Consider the following 25,029-nt stretch of genomic DNA (forward strand, 5'->3'; position numbering starts at 1 on the left):
GTACCACATTTAAACAAATAGTTCATTCTAGTGTTTCACTTTTTCTAAGACTTTTTGTAACAACGGTAGCTGCTGTGGACCAAAAAGCCTCAACAACACTCATAAAACCCCGTCACCCAGTATTCCCTCAGGTGGAGAGGTTTGTGAAATAATATTTAGGAAATATTGCAAACTGCATCACATTATTAGTCTTGTTCCTTCCGGTTCTCCTCTGGTGGAACTGGATGTTTGCGTTGTCTCCGTAGCTTTCGTAGTCGCGATAAACGGCAGCTTTCAGTGGCGGTAAAGCAGGACTAAAAGCCGGCAGGAAGGCTTTCTAGGCTGCAGTTTCAGTGACAATAAAATGAAAATAACCACGATTCTGAAAGCTGGAAGCCTGTGAGCATCAACTTCAGTAGCAACGAGGCTGCTGAGTCTTAGCAGGATCTACCGTCAGACAGGGTTGCTTGTTAGCATCAGCAGCATAACAAAACCCAATGAAAACAGTTAGCTTTAGGCTAATTTAAGCAGTTTAGTTGATGTAGTTGCAGAAAGAAAAAAGCTGCATCTTCAGCACCCTTTTAAAATCTTTCTTCCTCTTAAACTCCTTCCACCTGGAGAAGCCTAAACCGATGTGGATTCTCCTTTTTGGTCTTTTAAGTTCCTCTTTTTCTTTGTGATGGAGAAAACGGTTAGCTCTTAGCAACAGGCAGGTCGGAGTTCACTAGATGTCAATCATCCATGACACTCTTATAGCTCCCTTCTCAGCTCCACCTCTTTGCCCATTTTTAGATTTTTCCGGGTGAGATGACGCGCATGCCCCTGCCAAGATGGTGATGGTAGGAACCGCCCACCGAGCTTCAATTCAGCTCTTCAGAAACCTACGGGTGACGTCACGGAGGCTCCGCCCATCTTTTATATACAGTCTATACTTACATTAAACTGAGGTTGATTCTGTCTGCATCTATTTAACTTATCTTATTTGGCTTATCTTAGCTTAGCTTAGTTTAGCTTTGCTGAGCTTAGCTTAGTTTGGCTTATCTTAGCTTAGCTTACAGGGGAAAGTGGTCATCCAGGCTCTGAAGAAATTTCCTTCAAATATTTATAGGAAAAAATAATAATTTTCATATAAAAGATTCTAAAAGCTATTCTAAATCAAAAATTTTCATTTTCATGTTGTTTAAGCCGGTTAAAGCGAGCTATCGTTAGCAACACTAATCTCGAGCTCGGATAACACTTTCTCCTCCAACTGACTTTAAAACCCAAACCTTAGTGGATGTTGAAGCAGCTGGAAGGCTGCGGGAAGCTCTGGCAGTCTGTGGGTTAACCAATCTGCGAACGTCCAACTCTGAGTGCACACTCTTAGCACTCACTACATCGTGCATGCAAGGCAGCTTTAAAACATCCTTCTTACTGCTCTAATGGATTTGTAGAGTCAGCGTCAGCTAAAAGAATACTTCACACTGATAGAGGAATGAACACAGAAGCAGATACTATCATCATAGCAGTGAAAACAGCTTCCATTTTTAACTAAATCTGCTCGTCAGGATCTCCACGATGAGCAGCACTGCTCCCGGAGGTGAGAAGTGCCGTCTAGGAGACGTCCACGATTTGGCAGGTGTTCATCTGAAGCTTGTTTTCTAGAGACATAATTGCATCAGTCTTTGAGTTTAATCAGGGAAATAAAGGCTCAGCTGAAGAGAGAGAGTACACAGCGTAACTGCATCAAGAAGTTACTGATGGGTCGAGACACGAGTCTGGTCCTGAAGAGCTCCTGTAACTTTAGATGAGTCTCTATTCACACACCTGAATCAGATGATCGTCTCGTTCCCAGGAGTCTGCAGAGCCGAATGGCACGCAGATGCCGGAGTTCAACCATGTGACGTTGCAGGGTGGACTGAACTAACAATATAATTCAACTATTCACAACCCTGTTTCACATCATGTGATACTTATGTCATGGTTGAAAACTTCTGCACTGAAATGACTTTAACATAAAATAAATTTATTTCACTGAAGGGCCAAATAAAGTCTTTAAATAAAAAACTGAATTTTCTCCTCATGTTGTCATGGCCGTAGTTTTAACGGCTTAATTCTGCATGTTGTAGTTTTCAAATGAAAAGGGTGATGGCTGTGGGTTTTTAAAAACCAGCCAGAAACTAAGATAAAACTGGAGGTTTTCAGCCTTTTTATAAACATCCTGCCGATTTTTCTTTATGAGTGCTGTGTGAATGATCACTCTGGGAATACTGGGATGAGAGTGCTGACCAGCAGGGAGTTACAAACACGGGAAATAATAAATCAAACTTTCTCTCAAAGCATCCGATAGAGAAGCAGAAATTAGTTGCATTTTTGTAATCCGCCCAGATCGATGTCATTTAAAGAGCATCTTGCAGGTTAGAAACCCTTTAAATCAGCATGTAGAAAAATATTGAACTCATGTTGAATAAAACACTTATAAATACACTATTTGGGTTTTTAAAGTTTCCATAAGAATTCTACTACTGCATCTAAAACTATGAGAAAGGAAGTTACTTTAGAAAAGGGAGACGGTGTTGTGCTAAAAAAAAAAAAAAAGCATCAAATCCCAGGAAGTGCAGTAACAGCATCTCACCTGTAGATGGCGTGTATTTACTCTTTAAAAGAATAAATTAGTAGTAAAATAGTCGTAAAATTCTAACAAAGTACTCCAACACCCCAAATAATCCATTTATGAGTGTAATTTTATCCAACATCAGTTCCGATGTCATTTACAATTGGAATATTTCCAATGTGCGCTGACATGGCAGAGACTGACCTCAGCCGTGTTTTCAGGAGACCCAACTCCCTCCCCACCATGTGTTTCTTACCCAGCTCCATGGGTCATGCCGTGTGCGTGCCGACAGTCATGTTGTCCTGTATTGTCCTGTGGTTTACAATCCAGACACAACATGTAGTGTTTATTCAGAGACTCTAGATGGTAAATCCACCATTATTTATCACATCTTCATCACCATCACTACCATGTTGCTAAGAGACCTCTATTTTCACCTGGACATGATGATGAAGACACTTCCTGTCGGACTTTCCACCAATCAGAGAGCTTAAACTGACGGTAACGTCCAATCAGGAGCAGCCAAAGATCAACAAGTGATGAGAAAAGCAGGAAAATAATGATCCTCTATGGCTGGAATAAAGCCAAGAAGACGTTTGGGATGCAGCTGAGGTGGAGGTGCTGCAGTGAGGAGAGCAGGTAGATAGTAGCAGGAAGACGTGTGGAAACATGGAAACAGTGTGTGTGTGTGTGTGTGTGTGTGTGTGTGTGTGTGTGTGTGTGTGTGTGTGTGTGTGTGTGTGTTTCAGACGTGAGAGAATGATGTTCAGAAGAGAAAAGGCTTGGTCACTGCTGATCTATGTGTGTAATTTCTACAAACTTCTGGTTGCTCTTTATGCTGCTTTATCTGTTCATACATTCATTTTACATCATTTTAGCCTCAGAATCTGACAGCTGAGGCTGAAAACAACACGTTTCCATGGAAACGTCACGTCTGCGTGGAAACGTCACGTCTGCGTGGAAACGCCACGTTTCCGTGGAAACGTCACGTCTGCGTGGAAACGTCACGTCTGCGTGGAAATGCCACGTTTCCATGGAAACGTCACGTCTGCATGGAAACGTCACGTCTGCGTGGAAACGCCACGTTTCCATGGAAACGTCACGTCTGCGTGGAAACGTCACGTATCACGAATAAGCACAGAGACCCAAATGCGTGGCTCCAATTTAATAGTCTTCACAGAAAACACAGGCAGGCTGAACCTGAACACAAACAAAGACAATCTGGCAAGGACAGAGGAAACACACAGACACTAAATACTAACGAGGGCGGTTACGGACAAGTAGACACAGGTGGGACATGAGGGGCGGAGCAGGTAATCACACAGGCAAAGACACAGTGAGCAGGGTAGGGAACTGAAACGAGAAACAGGTAAGTGATACAAAATAAAACAGGAAGTGCTTGGAAAATAAGACTTAAGTGCCACCAGACATGACATCACGTCTGCATGGAAACGCCACGTCTGCGTGGAAACGCCACGTTTCCGTGGAAACGCCACGTTTCCGTGGAAACGTCACGTCTGCATGGAAACGTCACGTCTGCGTGGAAACGTCACGTCTGCAGGCTGACTGGGACTAAAAGTTTTTCTTATTAACTATGTGTCTCTCTGAAGAAGCAACGCGTGTGACTTGTATATTTTCTTGTGGCCTTTGTAGACCAGTATTGTGGGCTAAAATAACACCTTGCTGGGTGTCAAGATGACCTCGGGTTTGGGAAAGAAAGTATCTTCAAATGGTTGTTGAGTGTGCGAGTGTAAAGTCTTGCACCAAAGGATCCCCTACGGCATTGGTTTTGTTCAGCCCGTCTTTCACACAGTGTCTTCACACCTTCGACTCGCCTTCTGCCTCTTTCCTGGCTTTTATATTTCTTTGGATTCGAAGATTTTCCCCTCAGACTTCTTTGGTTCTCGACTCTTTCTGTTAACAGAGAGGAGCTGAGGCCAATTTTCAGTTTTCTGTGAAGTCTAATTCCCTCCTCAGAGCTGAAAGCTGTATTTTCCAACCCAACTTTGGCGCCAGAGTATCTTCTGAATGACACGGCGTGGTCTCCAACTCTCTTGGCTGCATTCAAACTCTTTCTCGTCTCCTCATTTTACAATAAAGTGTGTTTTCGTCCATCCTTCTGACACAGAACAAGATTGCTCTTTTAATGACTTCTTGTAGCCATGTTGTGGCTCTGTCATGCCACTTCCTGCATCGCCCACAGGATTCGGAGCTCTTTTACAGTTTTGGAGGCAGGTGCAATGTCCAAACCTTTTTTCATGCAGCAGTGTGACATTTCATTTTATAGCAACAAGCATTCTTGCTGCGCTCAGCTACCTCTGCTGCCTGAAAATGAAATAATACAGGTGAGGGGGGGGGACGGTGATGTTGATCAGCCCGAACTGTGGATGGATGTTTGGCCAGCGTACCGCACTGTGTGGAGTAAATCAGAAATTAAAAAGGTGTTTTTCTGAATTAGCAAGTTAGTATGTTTGTGGGTTATTAAGCAGCTGACGGATGAAGCTCTTCCACATCTGGCTCTTCTGCTCCTGCATCTGCACGGCGAGACCAGTTCCTGAAATCTGACTGGACAACCCCAGGTGATTGACTGGTCATTGTAGCAGGACGACAGACGTCCTACCAGACCTGCATGGATCACCGGTATCACTACACCAGTTAACTTGTTCCCTAACTAGTCATCCTTCTTGAAATATTCACATATCTGCACATTTCTGGAAGAGATTTAGTCCCTGTGCAGGTAGAACTACTGAAGTCATGTTCACCTGGTGTTAGCATGAAGCTACAAGGCAGCGCTAACCATCCTCGTTTCCCAAACACATAAAAAAATAAACATATAATTTAGGTAAAAAGAGGGTGGTCAAATAAGTTTATCTGGGACTGTGTTTTTTGCGCTTGATTATTTATGATTTTTTTAAATATTTTTAAAAGAAATCTATTTTTGAAATAGATTATGATTTGGGAGTCATCCCAAAGAGATCCATAAAGTTCAGTCTAAATCTGTTAGTTTTGATCTAATGAGGGGGAACGATGTGTAGGTTTCAGTGAGTCTATTTATTCATAACACATCTCAGTTCATCAAGACTTTCACATTGGAGCTGAAAATTAAAGATATTCAAAGAAATTCTCATTATTTATGCTGCTTAGTGCTAATTAAGCTAGCACTGATTAAGCTAGCGCTGATTTAGCAAGCACTGATTAAGCTAGCCCTAATTAAGCTAGTGCTGATTAAGCTAGCGCTGATTAAGCTAGTGCTACATGATCCAGTTTCATTTAAACAGGAGGCTAGCAAGGATGCTAATTGGGGAGAAATATCCTGTCACCATCTGATTCGAGGGCCGCGGTCCTACAGGTTTTCCATGTATCCCTGTTCCGAGACTGCCCTGGAGACTAAATGTGACATGACTCAGAACCAGCAAGGTGGACGTAACAACTCATCTTCACTGGACCATAAAAAAGCAGTTTTTGCTTTCTGATGGACAGATTTACAGATTTCAAGGCAGCAAACAGTTTATTCATATGAGGACTGCATTAAATTAGCAGCACAGCCCTGGGCTGCAACAGCATCAAGCCAAACACTGCAGCTTATTAAATCAACAAGTTCACTTGTTTAACCTTCTCTGAATCTTATCAGTGTCCACAGTTTGTCATAATATTGATGTGTTATCTCTCTGGATACCTTATAGAAAGGCCTTCCCACTCAGGTCACTTTCTATCTGTTGATCTCATCTCTGAAACTAATTTTCTATGAAATTTGCATGTTGACGGATGCACAGATTAAACCGTCTGCAGTTATACGTGCAGGTGTGTGTCTTAATGAGCCTCCCAGCAGCTGAAGAGACTTACCAGCCTTTCCTCCGCGTTGCCATGGTGGTCTAATTAATCAGGCTAATTGAATGTTGTTGATCGATAGCCAACAGGGGAATAAATGCAAGTTAGTTAATATGTTTCTCATCAACTGGAGCTACAAGGAAGTGTGTGTGTGTGTGTGTGTGTGTGTGTGTGTGTGTGTGTGTGTGTGTGTGTGTGTGTGTGTGTGTGTGTGTGTGTGTGTGTGAGAGAGAGAGAGAGAGAGAGAGACTGCATGAGTCAATAAGGTTGGAACTAACAGGATATTAGAACGAACTCTGGTTTGATTAAGCAGGACTGTCATCGTGCTACACGGTAATGAATCACCTCAGACGGTTTCTGCTCTGCGGCCGTCTTCCTCGTGTTGAAAGGTGAAACATGAAATATGTCAAAACGATATTTTACTTCACTTGGATGTGTTTGGATGCGCTGCAAGGTATCGTTTTCTCCAACATCATGTAATTGTCGTGGCAATTATGGCTCCTATATTCATGAAATAAATTAATGAAGGAAAGATTGCTTCTGGCGTCGCTAGAATTTATCATGTTTTTTTTTTTTTTTTTATTGCTTATTAATAAAGAAGACATTTTTACTTTTGCTTTATTGCACTTCCGCTTTGGAGGCTGTTGATTTACTTGTTGACTTTGCTTCTGATGTCAATACGTTGCATGTACAACCACGGTTCCTGCTAAACGTAAAACTGAAGCTTATTTTACAGACTTTCATGTTTCCTTACTCTGAGCTAAAAGCCACTGAGGATCTGCACACATCAGAGCAAACCGTACTAAACCAACCATCCAATGTGGCGGTCCCTGTCGCCCCTTTGGTCCCCCCAGCTCATTGTTTGACCCGACGGTTCCTGTATTGTTGCCGTTTTTGCCCTCCTTGCTCTCATCAACCTCAGTTTCTGATTCAGACAACCGTTTTGGCTTTTACAACCTGTTGCGTCCGCCCAGCCAGGAAAAGCAGAGACAGAAAGTGACAAACTGAACCTGGTGGAGCGTTTACTGTAATGGCAGAGGAGCTTCATATTCACTCCTAAAGTCAACGGCATTCCAACAAATGTGTTCTTAAAGCGCAATCAATCAGATGGAACATTTTTACTACCTGCTACATCGTGAATAGGTCCTTCCTGAGGCTCGTCTGCAGAGCCGGAACATAGCTACGACATTCCGGCCTGGTGGCTTGTAGCTTGGGGATTTTTTGCTATTTTTCCAATCAGAGAACATCGCTGCAGGTTTGCTTGTGATTCCAACACCATCAGTTATCAGACCTACTCTTATGGGAATCAGACACCTTTCAGATGATGCTTCAACCCTTCCTTACAGTTATGGGGGGGGGGTTAGAGTGCAGCCACACCAGGACAGTCCATGGGACTTCAAATGGTTCAAATGGGCGAGGAATTCCACAGAATTTCACTCAGGGTTTATTTCCTCAAACAACAACTTGCCAAGAAGAAAGAAGAAGAAAATCTGAGTCACTTATTGGCCAGGACATGGAGATTTGGACAGATGATGATATGATTTGTCTAAAAAAGTCAGAAAATGCTTTACGTAGTGACAAGTTCGTTTTCCAGCCAAACATTTCTGTTGTTCTGAATGGTGCATTCCTGCAGGAGTAGCTCCTTCTCCAACCAGACTGCCTGGGTGTCTGTCAGGCTGCCACCCAGTCTTCACGAAAACATTGGTTGCATTAACAGATTTACGCGCATTTTAAAAGTCCAGTTTCAGACCGACTGACGATGAGTGAACTTATTTCACATTCAAACATTAACAAAGAAACTCTTCAGTGTAGCTGCAGGCTGTAATGAAAACACACAGTAGCATCACGGCATCCTGCCAACACACATTCCCCTCTAACATCGTGTAAATCTTTGGGAGAAATGTGGAAAACAACAAGGTTACACCAACAATCTCCATCAACATGACTTGTTACTGCATGTTGCACATACATGTACGCAAAGCATTGCGGTTGTAGGCGGATCGAGTCGCTTCTTTGATCGGAGTCAGGATTCGTTTGGTTTCTTCGCATTTCCCCAAACGAAGCGACTTTCCGAGGAAACAGATCAGGATTCAGATCAACAAGGCTGATGTGAACAGCTGGTGATCAGCTGGAACATCCAGGCTAGAGACTCCTGTTCTCAGCTGCAGAGAAACAGTTTTTATTTAAAGTCCAAACCTGCTTCTGTTTCTTTAAAGGTGGATTTTTTCAATTAGATCAGGTTTATATCTGATTTATCTAATGATGATAATCTATTGTTTTATACTTCAATGTCTCCAAAACGCACTTTAACCCCCCGTCGTTGATGTACAACTAACTTTACTTGACTATTAAAAGGAAGTTACGTTTTGGTGTGTTTAAACATTTATGGTAAATAAAAGAACCAAAGAAAGAACATAAATATTTGTGAGCAAGAGGCATTAGGACTTTATATGAAGCAAAGCTCAGGATGAACAGGCTTGCTAGTTAAACACACACACACACAGCATGCTGTGGTAACCTCCAGCCATCACACACACTCATATACAATACTATTCTTTTAAAGGATAAGAGCTCCTTGAAAACTCAATTAGACTCAGGGGCAAAACCTAGAAAAGCCCACCACTCTCCCTCACACACACACACACACACACACACACACACACGTAGTGGCCAGTGTTTCAGCTCCCTGACCTGCAGCTATTTCCAGCATTAAATGGACTCTGGGGTTCCAAATGAAAGAGCTTGTACTACGGCATGTACCTAATTATGCTGTTTGTGTGTATGCTGTTGATGGTTTACTACCATCACACACACACACACACACACACACACACACACACACACACACACACACACACACACACACACACACACACACACACACACACACACACACACACACACACACACACACACACACACACACACACACACACACACACAGTCCTTTGATGGAGCATCAAAACTTGTATCTGCCTTCTGGGGAGTTTTCCATTGAATCGCACAATTTTGTGTGATAAATCGTGTTTTATGTTGAAAGTCTGATAACGAAGTAAAATGTAGAACATTGTACCATTTTCTGGTATATGAAGGAAAATTCTGTAACTTCTGGTTTGCAAAACTCATATTGAACACTAATGTGGTTGAATGAAACATTTCTGACAAAGGGAAGGGTTTTCAGTGTGAGCTTTGAGCCGTCTGATCCGACACTGACGCCATAAAACAAACACCAGAAACCCGATCAGGAGTTCCCAGTCTAGCTTGGTCGCCACAGAGACACGTCTACCATCCCCGCGTTTGTTTCCCCTCCAAATACAACTTCACCTTCTTTATTATCACCAGAGTGGGCTCAAAGGTTTCCAGAAATCAGGTCAAATGGTTTTATTTAAAGCAGGTAAATGGAACAACTTTTCTTCTGACTAAATTCTGACAAGTCGATGAAAACAAACGGAGAAGATCAGGAACATTCTGAAAACAGGCTTGTTGGCTTTTAACTGAATATTTATTGCAGTTATTTGTCTTTATTTGTTTATGCATTTGCATTTTCTGTGTTTTTTTTGTTTTTTTTTTTCAATTTATTTGTATTTTGGTCTTATTTTATTCAGCCTTGTTTTAGTGCATTATTTTCATGTATCTTCAAAACTTCTGCTTTTATCGGTTTATTTGCTGTTTGTTTTAGCTTTTTGATTTTTCTAGCTCCAGTGTTTTCCTCTCATGACACCGGGGCCTCAGCTGCTCGTTCTGTCGGCGACCGCCCCATCTGTATGGCTGGGGGTCCTGCACTGCAGCCCTGCGGCCGTGGCAGGGAACCCGGCTGCTGCGGCGCCTGCTGTGGTCATGCGGGAGCTGGAATGGAGTCGTATTTTTCATACCTGCATTTAGTTAGGGGTTCTTGTTTGGTCGACTAGGGAAGGAGAAAATGGAGCCTTTGAGGTCGGGTACTTGGGTTGTGTTCGTGTCTCCATGTGTAATTTTACGAAAGAGAAACGAGAATATTTTGAAATGGCTTCATTTGAAAATATCCAATATTAGACATTTTTCTACAATTTCATTGTGGTGTCAGAAGTCCAACATTGTTGTTGAGGTTGTTGTCCCTAAAACCCAGGATGTGGAGACACACCTGGCTGTTAGGACTTTTCCAGAGAGAATTTAGCATCGTATGGTTTTATTTTAATAAACTGCTTTTACTGTGTGAAGCGCTTCCTGCTGCGTTGCGGCATGAGAAGTTTTTCATGATGATCTGGTTTCTTCCCACCTTCACACTCGGTGCACAGAAAAGTTTATCAAAGTCCTGTTTTAGGTTTTTGTGAATTAAAATCTTGTGACCTGAAGAGAAAAATAAGAACATTTAGAGGCAGAGAGAATCTATTTTCTTCGCCAGTTTGAACTGTGATTCACCAGCCACACACTCAAACGTGTGTATTAATGCTTGATGAGGACAATGTCAAGATAATTTGGACCGGCCACGACCGGTGCAACGGCGGAGAAAGGTGAAATCCAGTCGCCATGTCGATGTGTGCAACTACTTTAAGCCCCCAATTCTGGTCCCCTGTACGGGTCAGTAGTTATTAACCCCCAGACAGTCACCTTGACGTGTTCCCTCTTATTCTCTCTGAAACACACACTTAGACGTGTTCATAAGCGTGCACACACACACACTCACCTCCTCCTAAAGCTCACACACACGTCATATCAGCCCGCTGTTGCACGGTGTGAAGCGTTCATCCTGATCAGATATTTTCCTCTTTTCAAGATGAATCTACAGTGATTCCAGGTTTTCACATCGGTGCTGATGGGAAAATATTTTGTCTGAGGATTTTGTACAGTCAAGGTTCAAAACACACACACACACACTCACACACACACACACACACACACACACACACACACACACACACACACACACACACACACACACACACACACACACACACAGGGAATATGTGAAACAACTGAATAGAGGAAGAATTATTCTGTTAATTAATTATGAAAGGATAAAAGGTGACAGATGTAAAACTTGTCAGTGAAATGGTTTGATATTCTGTGTTTCGTGCTGAGAAAAGCTTCGGCAGACAGGAATGATTGATAGCAGACTAAACTAACAATGAGGCTGATTTTATGACCCAACCCCTCTTTTGTGTTCCCTCCATCTTCCGCTGCTTGTGCATCATTGTGTTTGTCTCCTTTACAGTCAATTCACAGCCTGTTCTTTTTTTTCCCTTTAATAGATCAATAAAGGCTAATTGCTGGTGAGCAGCAGACAATCAGGAGTCCCTGAAGTAGCTAATGAAGACAATCAAACGTGCATCCTCTGAGTGTATATTAGTGGGAGTTTGTGAGCATTTATTGCTTGTTTGCAGCAGAAACACCTGCAACACCCTGCTGGAAACTATTACTGTATCTCTGCAGTGTGTGTGTGTGTGTGTGTGTGTGTTTTCTGCTGCTTTTCTCCTTCAATAGAGATGAACAGTTGGAGAGCAGCGTTCATACGGGCAAGGAGAGAGGAGAGGCCGAATGCAGGTTGGGACGGACAAACCGGCTCATTATGTCAGAAGGGGGTCCGTCACACACATCTACTTTCTCCTGTGTTTATTTCTGTGTGTGTGTGTGTGTGTGTAATTTCTTTATCTAATCATCCAGTCAGCTCTTTGAGGCTCAGCTCAGTCCTCAGAATGGAGCAGAGGAACTGTTTGGGGTTTTGGGGGGTTTATTGTTCCGGTCTGAGTTCTGTTTCGTCTCATTTAATCGTTTTTCTCCTCCGTTCTCTGTTTTTATTTCTGCTTCTTGTCATTAGTTTACCTGCTTTGACTGAACTGACTTGTAACTGTCCTGATTCTGGGTCTGCGGGCGGGAAGTACGGATTCGTCAGCTACATAGGTCATGGCGGCGCCAACGATGGTTGGAAGGTTCCTTCCAGTCCACCCAACACACCGACTCTTCTGTTAGTGGTGGATACATCATGGTGGAGCTGGGGGATACTGGTATCTACACCACTATCAATCTGATACCAAGTAATAAGTATCAGCAATACTGATATTGACACTGATCCCAATATTTTTTGCTTGAAATGCCACTTATTGTGATTTTTGTCTTTATTTAGTATGAACATAATTAAATAGCACAAAGATTTTTGTCCATTAAAACTTATTAACTGAAGAAATTTTTATTTAATCTGTTTTGTTTGTGAACAATATAAAATATCAACAATGCCACCAAATAATAACTTGCTCTCATTCAAAATATTTTGGTTTTTGTCCCCAAAATCTTATGCTAAAAACACATCGATGCCATCTTGTTGGTATCAAACGATACAGAAAATCCAAACATCACTATTTGAATTGATCCACCCAGCCTTACTTTTCTCCCAGAACTCATTTTAGCAGGAATGAGCATCAGTCGACTGCAGAGAAGTACATCTTTCACATCATACCAGTATTACTTTAAATTTTACCTGGACAGGTGCGCTCTGAGCACGAGGAAAGCTCATCCGGGCCGCTTCCTCCACATGTTCTCAACCCTCAGGTGAATGAAAATAAACTGTTGGGCTCCACTTTCTTTTGATATTTAAAATATTTTTTTGTATTTTGTGGAAGAAGGGGGGGACGCTTTAACTGTTGCTAGGCAACAGGGGACTGGTGCGTTATGGGTAATTCTCCGATACTAGGTTAGTGGTTTTTGTAGAAGGCACTCCGTAGTCCACACGCTCCATGCACAGAACCTGAATTGGGACACCGACTGAAACCGAGTGGTATTAATACGCTGAGGACAGCTAACAAGTTAGTTAACTAAATAAACCAGATCTGCTAATGACAGGAAGTAGAAAGCAAAACAGGATGCTAAAGGGAAAACCTACAAAGCAAGACAAACCAGAACAGACTAACTAAACCTCATAACACAAAGACCATGACTAAAAATAGCTCAATCAGATGCTAAAGTCCTCTGTGGAAGAAGGATCATTTTTAAATGTGTTTTTTAGTCCTACACATAAGAAACTAAGTACTTTTGATGTGTGAACTTTTCAAACCAGCGAAGGAGAGCTAAACTAGCTGATAATCCAACTGAATGGCAACTAGTGTCTTCACACAGTGACAGGGTTAGCTTAAGGGCTAACTCTGCAAGAACATGAAGTAACTCGTTTCCTGATTTAAAAGAGCTGCAGGAGAGATGTACACTGAATACTGGAGCATTTCTACTTTCTGCAAAGAGTTAGAAGATAAGAACCACAAAAAAAATACCTGGACTGGCAACAAGAAAACACCAGGCGTTAGCGTTAGCAATAAGCTAAATGTGGCTAATCACAGAACATTTTTTTTTTTTTTTTTTTTAACTGTTACTCTATTTTTTGTTTTTAATATTTTTTTTTTTAGATCATGTTTAAGTACAGTTATTTCCTAAATGTGAGCTGTGTTTGAGGGAAAAAAGAAAAAATACTTGTCAAAATATCCCCTCTCTGTTCTGGCAGCATAAACCCAGATCCTACACATTGGTCTTATCCAGAACTACCGACAAAAGGAAGGATTTAAAGCTCCTGCTTCTCAAGAGGACGAGGACACACAGGCGGACATTGGACAAAAAGTCCTGGACCTTTGTCAGGAACATTATAAAACATCCACCATTTTGTCCCAGTTCTTTTGTCCACGGTTCACTGTTGCTGCTGCCTCTCATTTCTAGCAAGACCTGACCGCCAGCAGGCTAACAGCCACTATAATTGGCCGAGCTCTGCTTCCACACACACACACACACACACACACACACACACACACACACACACACACACACACACACACACACACACACATCGACTGTCCAGATAATATATATACAGTATATATACATGATGTAGTCACTTGTGTATTTTCTATTTAAATGGAGCTATGAAAGGTAAAGACTTGCGTATTTTGTGTATGTTACGGTGGATTCTCACATGATAATCGCCAGAGCTTCAATAAAGGAAACTGGACTTTTTTTTTTTTTTTTTCGTGGTTTTTGACTGAACAAAATCCTTTCCTGAAGCATGCAAGAATAGTGAGAAACTTTTCCTCTTTTGCTGACTTTATGATGAGTCTTGTTTTACTGAGGAGGAAAGCTTCGTCATCTTTGTGCTCTGCAGCAGCTGGTTGGGTCTGATCTTGCTACCGATGTTTAAACTAGGGGTTGGACTTTAACGGGTTAATTACGATTAATTTCAGAAAAACTGTTGCCGTGTGCCGGGGTGATGGAGGTCACATGGTTGCTGCATGTTTATTTTTCTCCTCATGTCTGTTTATTTTCTCCCCGTTTCAGAATCTGGGAGATTTCCAGATCTCAATGACAACGTAGGAAAGACGGGTAAAAAAAAAGTGTTTCCCGGATAAAAGGGGATCTTGACATGTTTGGTTCTGCCGATATTGAAGACTTTTGGTGAATGATGACTGTTTTCTTTACTCTCCTTGCAGACGACCGCTGCTGCTGCTGCTGGCTCCGCCCCCATTAAAATACACTCACAAGAAGCTCCGCCCTCACACAGCATCCAGCTCCAAGCTGAGAGCAGGAGACGATCGTCTCTGTTGCACATGAGGAGAGTAAAACTGATCTGGCTGATCCTGCCCTGCTTTACCATCATATTAACAAAGACTGTGGATGAAAACATGTAAAATATTAAACTTTATTTAGAGAACAGCTGGAGCGGATAGTTGAAGTACTGATACAGACTGTCTGGTTTTGGGTCTGTTCCACTTTGGTCTGGAATAATTTTTCCAGACGTCACTAGAGCTTCTTTTTAACCATCTGTGTGTCGATTATTTCATTTAGTCATCAAATAAGATCTAATTAAATAAATAAAAATGTATTTGGGGGAAAATATTATGTGATTGAAATGTAATTAATCGAGATTAATTCAACTCCAAAGCCTGTAATTAATCAGATTATTGTTTTTTTTTTTAACAACTCCCATATTTAGTTCAAACATTTTACTCTTAAGTGTGAATTTTTTTTTTCCTTTAATTCATGCAGAGTTTTAAGAATATTCACAGAAATCCCTTAAATGATTTTAAGGTCTTTACAATGTGTGTGTATACTATATTATATTATACATACATATATATTATTGGATAGAACAGATTTATTTATTTACATGGTTGAATCATCTAGGAGGAATAAAAAACAGTCTACTTCCATCAGGGTTGATGTTACCAGCACATCTTCAGCTTGTTTATGGATCATTAATCCACATGTGTATTCATTAAAACTCTTTCTAGAAAACTCAGAACTGAATTTTTATCTTTTAAACATACGAAGCATCGATTTCTCTGATGAAGCAGCACAGATCGACAGATGGAGCTCTAAAATCAGCTGTATCTGGGTGTTTTGACAAGGTCGCATGTTTTAATAGGACACCGTCTACGGCTGACACACACACACACACACACACACACACACACACACACACACACACACACACACACACACACACAAACACACACACATTTAGTCATTAGAAATTTCAAGCATTTCAGGAAACTTATACAAATTCAAGGATTATTAATAAGAGGCAGTTGTGTCTGCTGAAAGCATCGTGTATTTGCTCAGAAAAATATCTGAAAACTGATTGAATGTTTGGACAAAAGAGACATTTTTCTGACTTCTGCTGCAACAAGCATCGTTGGCTACAGCATCTGTCATTTCCACCTCCAGACCCTCTTCCACCATCTGAACAGGTTCTGTACCACCATGCACCTCTGAACAATCCTAGAGCCAACATTACTGGCAGCTGTCTGACGGCATGGTAACGGCGGCTACGAGGACGAAGAGCTGCAGCTGAAGCTTTTATTCAGCATTTAGGAAACTGTACTCGACATGTGCTCCAAGTTCATGTCAGGCATTTCATCAAATAATCATGATGTTTCAGAGGATATTCTAGGAAACATCAGTTCAGGGCAGTCCCACGTGCACGACGCCGGTCTGCGCCAGACTGTCGCAGCGCTACACGAAGCGATGGACGGGCTCCATGTGTGGCAATCCATTGTCGAGGCGGTGCCGCCCACAGTCTGAGGGACAAAACGAAACTGAAACAGAATAGGTGAAAACAAGCTGAACGACAACCTGCCGAAAGTCCGTTTGCTCTTTAAAAGTTTCCCATCAGGCCCAGTAACATCCCAGTTCATGTATGACTGGAATAAAGGTTATATGTATATATGTTATATGTAAGAAAAACAAAAAACTTGGATTTCTTGTTGGTTGTCCAGAAAGTCCTTCCGTCCTACAAAACTAGGAGCAAACACCAGTTCAGCAGTCACAGACCAGTTCAGCACTCACAGACCAGTTCAGCACTCACACACCAGTTCAGCAGACACAGACCAGTTCAGCAGACACAGACCAGTTCAGCACTCACAGACCAGTTCAGCACTCACAGACCAGTTCAGCACTCACACACCAGTTCAGCAGACACAGACCAGTTCAGCAGACACAGACCAGTTCAGCAGACACAGACCAGTTCAGCAGACACAGACCAGTTCAGCAGACACAGACCAGTTCAGCAGACACAGACCAGTTCAGCACTCACAGACCAGTTCAGCAGACACAGACCAGTTAAGCAGACACAGACCAGTTCAGCACTCACAGACCAGTTCAGCAGACACAGACCAGTTCAGCACTCACAGACCAGTTCAGCACTCACAGACCAGTTCAGCAGTCACAGACCAGTTCAGCAGACACAGACCAGTTCAGCACTCACAGACCAGTTCAGCAGACACAGACCAGTTCAGCAGTCACAGACCAGTTCAGCACTCACAGACCAGTTCAGCAGACACAGACCAGTTCAGCAGACACAGACCAGTTCAGCACTCACAGACCAGTTCAGCAGACACAGACCAGTTCAGCAGACACAGACCAGTTCAGCACTCACAGACCAGTTCAGCACTCACACACCAGTTCAGCAGACACAGACCAGTTCAGCAGACACAGACCAGTTCAGCAGACACAGACCAGTTCAGCAGACACAGACCAGTTCAGCAGTCACAGACCAGTTCAGCACTCACAGACCAGTTCAGCAGACACAGACCAGTTCAGCAGACACAGACCAGTTCAGCAGTCACAGACCAGTTCAGCAGACACAGACCAGTTCAGCACTCACAGACCAGTTCAGCAGACACAGACCAGTTCAGCACTCACAGACCAGTTCAGCAGTCACAGACCAGTTCAGCACTCACAGACCAGTTCAGCAGACACAGACCAGTTCAGCAGACACAGACCAGTTCAGCACTCACAGACCAGTTCAGCAGACACAGACCAGTTCAGCAGACACAGACCAGTTCAGCAGTCACAGACCAGTTCAGCAGACACAGACCAGTTCAGCACTCACAGACCAGTTCAGCAGACACAGACCAGTTCAGCACTCACACACCAGTTCAGCAGACACAGACCAGTTCAGCAGACACAGACCAGTTCAGCAGACACAGACCAGTTCAGCAGTCACAGACCAGTTCAGCACTCACAGACCAGTTCAGCAGACACAGACCAGTTCAGCAGTCACAGACCAGTTCAGCAGTCACAGACCAGTTCAGCACTCACAGACCAGTTCAGCACTCACAGACCAGTTCAGCACTCACAGACCAGTTCAGCAGACACAGACCAGTTCAGCAGACACAGACCAGTTCAGCACTCACAGACCAGTTCAGCAGTCACAGACCAGTTCAGCAGACACAGACCAGTTCAGCAGACACAGACCAGTTCAGCACTCACAGACCAGTTCAGCACTCACAGACCAGTTCAGCACTCACAGACCAGTTCAGCAGACACAGACCAGTTCAGCACTCACAGACCAGTTCAGCACTCACAGACCAGTTCAGCAGACACAGACCAGTTCAGCACTCACAGACCAGTTCAGCAGACACAGACCAGTTCAGCACTCACAGACCAGTTCAGCAGACACAGACCAGTTCAGCACTCACAGACCAGTTCAGCAGACACAGACCAGTTCAGCAGACACAGACCAGTTCAGCAGTCACAGACCAGTTCAGCAGACACAGACCAGTTCAGCAGTCACAGACCAGTTCAGCAGACACAGACCAGTTCAGCAGACACAGACCAGTTCAGCACTCACAGACCAGTTCAGCAGACACAGACCAGTTCAGCAGTCACAGACCAGTTCAGCACTCACAGACCAGTTCAGCAGTCACAGACCAGTTCAGCACTCACAGACCAGTTCAGCACTCACAGACCAGTTCAGCAGACACAGACCAGTTCAGCACTCACAGACCAGTTCAGCACTCACAGACCAGTTCAGCAGACACAGACCAGTTCAGCAGACACAGACCAGTTCAGCAGACACAGACCAGTTCAGCACTCACAGACCAGTTCAGCAGACACAGACCAGTTCAGCAGTCACAGACCAGTTCAGCAGTCACAGACCAGTTCAGCAGTCACAGACCAGTTCAGCAGTCACAGACCAGTTCAGCAGTCACAGACCAGTTCAGCAGTCACAGACCAGTTCAGCACTCACAGACCAGTTCAGCAGACACAGACCAGTTTAGCAGACACAGACCAGTTCAGCACTCACAGACCAGTTCAGCAGACACAGACCAGTTCAGCAGTCACAGACCAGTTCAGCAGTCACAGACCAGTTCAGCAGTCACAGACCAGTTCAGCAGACACAGACCAGTTCAGCAGTCACAGACCAGTTCAGCAGACACAGACCAGTTCAGCAGACACAGACCAGTTCAGCAGACACAGACCAGTTCAGCAGACACAGACCAGTTCAGCAGTCACAGACCAGTTCAGCAGTCACAGACCAGTTCAGCAGACACAGACCAGTTCAGCAGACACAGACCAGTTCAGCAGACACAGACCAGTTCAGCAGTCACAGACCAGTTCAGCACTCACAGACCAGTTCAGCAGACACAGACCAGTTCAGCAGTCACAGACCAGTTCAGCAGACACAGACCAGTTCAGCACTCACAGACCAGTTCAGCAGTCACAGACCAGTTCAGCAGACACAGACCAGTTCAGCAGTCACAGACCAGTTCAGCAGTCACAGACCAGTTCAGCAGTCACAGACCAGTTCAGCAGACACAGACCAGTTCAGCACTCACAGACCAGTTCAGCAGACACAGACCAGTTCAGCAGACACAGACCAGTTCAGCAGACACAGACCAGTTCAGCACTCACAGACCAGTTCAGCAGACACAGACCAGTTCAGCACTCACAGACCAGTTCAGCAGACACAGACCAGTTCAGCAGACACAGACCAGTTCAGCAGACACAGACCAGTTCAGCAGTCACAGACCAGTTCAGCAGACACAGACCAGTTCAGCACTCACAGACCAGTTCAGCAGACACAGACCAGTTCAGCAGACACAGACCAGTTCAGCAGACACAGACCAGTTCAGCAGACACAGACCAGTTCAGCAGACACAGACCAGTTCAGCAGTCACAGACCAGTTCAGCAGTCACAGACCAGTTCAGCACTCACAGACCAGTTCAGCAGACACAGACCAGTTCAGCAGTCACAGACCAGTTCAGCAGACACAGACCAGTTCAGCACTCACAGACCAGTTCAGCAGTCACAGACCAGTTCAGCAGTCACAGACCAGTTCAGCACTCACAGACCAGTTCAGCAGACACAGACCAGTTCAGCAGACACAGACCAGTTCAGCAGACACAGACCAGTTCAGCAGTCACAGACCAGTTCAGCAGACACAGACCAGTTCAGCACTCACAGACCAGTTCAGCAGACACAGACCAGTTCAGCAGACACAGACCAGTTCAGCACTCACAGACCAGTTCAGCAGACACAGACCAGTTCAGCAGTCACAGACCAGTTCAGCAGTCACAGACCAGTTCAGCAGACACAGACCAGTTCAGCAGACACAGACCAGTTCAGCAGTCAGGGAAACTTCATGTTTGAGGGTTTATGGATGTAAAACAAACATTTGACACAGTCGATCATAATAAATCAGCAGCCAAACTGGAACGATGCGGTGTCAGAGGGGTTGTGTTGGAGCAGGTAAACAGTTATCTGAGTCACAGACAGCGGTTGGGGAAAGTGGGTTACATGTTCTGTGTGTTTATGCATGAACTGTGGGGTCCCACAGGGGTCCGTGTCGGGACCCAGATGACTTATTTGATACATAAACGTTGTAAGTAAATTAAAAAGGATTATTGTTGCTGATTGTTTTGAGCAGAACCGATCTGCAGAAACTCTCGGACGGCGTCAGCCTGAGAAAATAAAGTGTCTCTCAAGCTGAACTGACTTCATGTTCATAACAGAAACACCAACGTTAGGATTAAAACTGACAGGTTTCCAATCATCAGTTTTAATCCTCCGCATCTAGAGGAACCAGTTGAGGTGGCTCGGGCATCTGGTCAGGATGCCTCCTGGACCTCCCTGGTGAGGTGTTCCAGACACGTCCCTCTGGGAGGAGACCCCGGGGAAGACCCAGGACACGCTGGAGGGATTATATCTCTCAGCTGGCCTGGGAACGCCTCGGGATCCCCCCCGCAGAGTTGGCAAATGTGGCTGGGGAGAGGGAAGTCTGGGCTTCCCTGCTTAGGCTGCTGCCCCCGCGACCCGACCCCGGATAAGCGGCAGAAGATGGATGGATGGATGGATGGACGGACGGACGGACGGGTTTCCAATCGACAGTGTGAGTAAAACGCCCTTTCTCGGGGTGACACGTTTTCCGATCAACGAATCTTTTCTCCATTTAAAGCCCATTAAACTGGAAATGACACATTAAGCACCTGCAGTCATTTTGATGTCAATAAAGCCAAACATTCTGGGTCTGAACCCCCTCGTGTTCATTTACCATGTTTTAGTTTCGGGGCAACAGATGAACAACATCCCTGCATCCGTTAATCACTGAGCTGAAGACAGCAGAGTACACGTACCTGCACGTCAGCAGCGCTGGTTTCACGCAGTCAGGATGACTGGAATTCACACATCTGGTTGAGTTTTACTCTGTAAATAAAGTGGAAGGCAAGAAACAACCTGAGCCTCGCTCTCCTTTCAGGGAACTGAAGCAGAATGGATGGATGGAAGAGCTCCAGGTTTGTCTCATTCTGTCATTTGTACAAACGTCAGTTTAGATACTGAAGATGCTCATTTAGGTCATTTAAGATTAAAATGAGTAAAATATTTGTAACCTGTGAAAATAAACGGTACATTTACTTTCACTCGCGCTGCTCGGCCTTCATCCCCTCCACTGAACTTCCACATTTCCCTTTCAGCATCAGGGCGTCTCCTTGGCAACGGTTTCTAAGCGCTTCCCTGGGAAAGTTGCCCGACCTTGTTCGTGTCACGAAACGTGAAACTGCGGCTGAGACTGAAGAGACGAAGGTTTACGGAGGAGGAGCGAGGGAGCTGTAAAGCAGCTGTTTCCAGCTCATTAAAATGTAATTAAGGGAAGCTCATTACGTAGACAGACAACGAGACGGAGAAAGAAACCGCTTTCTGTCGCTGCTTCATCACTCATCCCGACAGAAAGCCATCGGTTTGGTCACGAAGCCTGGAAAGCAGATCCAACACGCCTCATGTTTCCACCACACGGCTTTGTTCTGAGCAGATCGTTCGGCAGAAGGCGGCGGAACGTGAAGAACTTTGTTCTGCTGTTGAGACGTTTCCACATCGTTCATCCTCCCAGAGAATCGCTGTTTATAAAACCATCTTCAGAGGCGAATGACGATGATGACGATGATGGTGCTGCTGAATAAATGCTGGATGTTCAGAGTAAAACATCCTGATCTGAGCCGATGTGCTCGCCCTGCTGAGATCCCACAGCTCAGGACCACAGGGGAGGTGGGAACCAGTAGACCAACCAGTAAAGCTCCTTCTCCACCAGGAGGACCAGGAGGGGAGTCTGCAACCCGCCCATCGATCTCCTGCTTCATAACTCCAGCGTGTGTAAACAAGAGAGTCCAACGCTTCCAGTTGGCCAGGAAGTCCTTCCCACATGGAAGAGGACGACTTGGCAACGTGTCCGCGTCACAGGACAGACGATTCCCTCAGTTTTATCCCCGAACTTCACAAACCATCATCAGCTGTTCACACCTGGAGACGTCACAGTGAACCAGGAGACAACAGAGCGATGCAGACGTCCTCCCAAGAAGCATCACCAGTCTCAGAGTTAACACACAGAAAGAAGACGGATTTGTGGTGTGTTGAATCCACAGACACCATGAAGCCATCAAGGCGTGAAACATCCCGAGACGACGGCAGAGCAGGCCGGTGTGTGTTTGGATGAAAACTGGGGGACATCAGTGTGTTTCATATAAAAACTGCTCAGAAAGAACAGAGGTCCAGATGTTTGCAGCATCCGGCCTGATGTTGGAGGTTTGGGCTAAATGAGACGGGGGTCGGTGGGGGGTTGTGTCTGTATGAGATCGCGTGTTTGGTTCCATGTGTGGGGAAGTTTGTGTTTCTCCTGCTTTCCTGTTTTGGTTTGTTAGTTTTCCTTGTTTAGTTCTCTGGTGTCTCGGTTCCTGTTCATTAGTTTCATTAGCTGTGTCTCGTTGTGTTCTGTGTGTTTATACCCCTCAGTTTTGTCTAAAGCTGCTGGTTCATTTTGTTAGTTTTGCCCTCACTTTGTTCATTGGATCAAACATTGATCAGATTAAAGACTGGAAGCACCGGAACGTTCCTCATTTAAACGTAGACAAAAGAAAATGAATATTTATTTTAAAACATGGTCCTGGACTCAGACCTGAAGTTCTGCATCACATCTGGAGGACTGAAATACTGATGACTCAGCAGGACTTCTGCATTGATCAGCAGACCAGACTGTTGGAACGACTGGCGTCCCGTAAGTCCACCAGAACGCTGCTGATCTTCACCTGGACCAGGAACGGGGACCGTAGAACTGCAGTCCTCAGATCCTCATAAAGCAACGAGTCGATGAGGACCAAAGGACATCCAGGATCTACTTTTTTATCTGTTTGATGTTCCAGCTTTTCATTCCAGTATTTCCTTTTAAATTCCTCGTAATGCTTCATCTGCAGCCGCTTGTTCTACTTTAGATGGTCCTGAGACGTACGTATGACCCGGCGCGCCCAGATGCTGCTCTGCTAGCTGGATTAGCAGAGTCGACGCACCACAGCTCGAGTCCCAAACGGTCTCCATGAGCTCCGTTTGCGTCTCATTAGCGGCTCAAAATGGGTCAAACGCTGCACTGTGTTCAGTAACAGGTTGCAAACTATGGCGCTGCTCATAAACAGCTCAGTTTCCATCCAGACGGCAAACTTCCATCACATAAATGTTTTTATCGCAGATCAAAGCGAACATCCTCCATCTTTTACAGTTTCCATGCTCTTCTGACACACCTGGGACTAAATGTGGGTTCTGTAGGTGAAAAGGAGCCTTGGAGCATCGGTGGCTTGATCAGGGAGGTGTGTCGCCAGAACTGAGGTCCAGCTTGGGTCCAACGCTGCCTGAACGGGCCAACAGCTAAACACACACACACACACACACAGGCCAAACTGAAAGTGCGTTTGGAAGACTGAAGCGTGGTGATCATGTGAAAGCCCAAAAGCAATCATGACTGGTTTGTGTGTGTGCACGAAGCTCCGCGCTGTCCTGGTGAGGAAGACTCCTGCTGCTGCTGAAGACCTTCTGCTGTCATTAACAGGATGTGTTGAAGAAGAGCAAAACAGATAAGCTTGGAGCAAATCCAGCAGACGGTGAAGGTTTTAGAGCTCCCTGGGTGACTTTCTGCAGTGATGGCCACATCAGATTGAGCCCCCCCCGGCTGAGGAGGAACGTATGAAAGCAGACAAACATCAGCAGAACAGAACATGAAGGACCAGGACAGGAAACTTTGATTAGCGCCGGGTGGTAAAACCGTAACTGTAAACCAAACCATTCTTCAGAACAACGCTGGTTTCGCTGCGTTTGTCAGCGTTTCCATGGCGGCGCTACCCACTGAGTGGGAGGAGATGCTGCATCGGGCTGGCCAGCATCGGTCGACTCTACCAGCATGGAAACTTTAAATAAAGAAAACTACAACAAGAACTTCTGGTTGGTTCTGGTCTTGGTTCTGGGTCTGCGAAGCATGTCTGCTCAGGTGCTGCAAGCGTCGACCAATCAGAGCAGAAACTGGTTTCACTTGTTTCACCAAAGTACCTCGATGTCAACCCACCGTTTTCTCCACACAATGACCCGCGGTTGGCACACCGCATGCTCGCTGTGTCTGTGTGTGTATGTGTGTGTGTGTCTGTGTGGGGGTGGGTGGGGGGGGGTGATCTTTGGGGTTGTGGCTATAAAGGATGAGAATTGCTTTTAATTGCGATATTTAGTTTAGCTGTAATGGAAACGCAGCTGATGACTTGATTAAAGAACCACAGTTTGAGCTTTGTTTCTGATTCTCTTCAGTAAATCAGTTTTTCTTTTGGATAATAAAGAGGTGAATGACTCAGCATGAACTTGGTAGAAAACTATTTTAAGTCCGTTATGAAATAAAGTTTCGTAACGTCGAGGAACGGAGGTGGAACGTGTCTCACTTCCAGCTGCTTCACCCTGTCTGCTTCGCTCCACATGCACTCAACACACCTCACACACATGCTTCTCAGCTTATTTAGAGGCACTGATGGTCATCTGATTCTTCATAAAAATGACTGGTAGAAGTAATTCTGGCTGCGGCTTCATCTCAGAAACCAGAGAC

General features: G+C 44.6%; 1 protein-coding gene across 1 annotated transcript in view; it reads right to left on the reverse strand.

Annotated features, from left to right (window-relative positions):
• The window catches only part of il1rapl2 (interleukin 1 receptor accessory protein-like 2), a gene marked incomplete at both ends in the record, with an annotated part of 457,831 nt that overhangs the window by 404,364 nt on the left and 28,438 nt on the right, over positions 1 to 25,029 (reverse strand). The gene's annotated exons all lie outside the window — the stretch shown is intronic.

The sequence above is a fragment of the Telmatherina bonti genome (genome assembly GCF_933228915.1).
Source record: "Telmatherina bonti genome assembly, chromosome: 12".
Lineage (NCBI taxonomy): Eukaryota > Metazoa > Chordata > Actinopteri > Atheriniformes > Telmatherinidae > Telmatherina > Telmatherina bonti.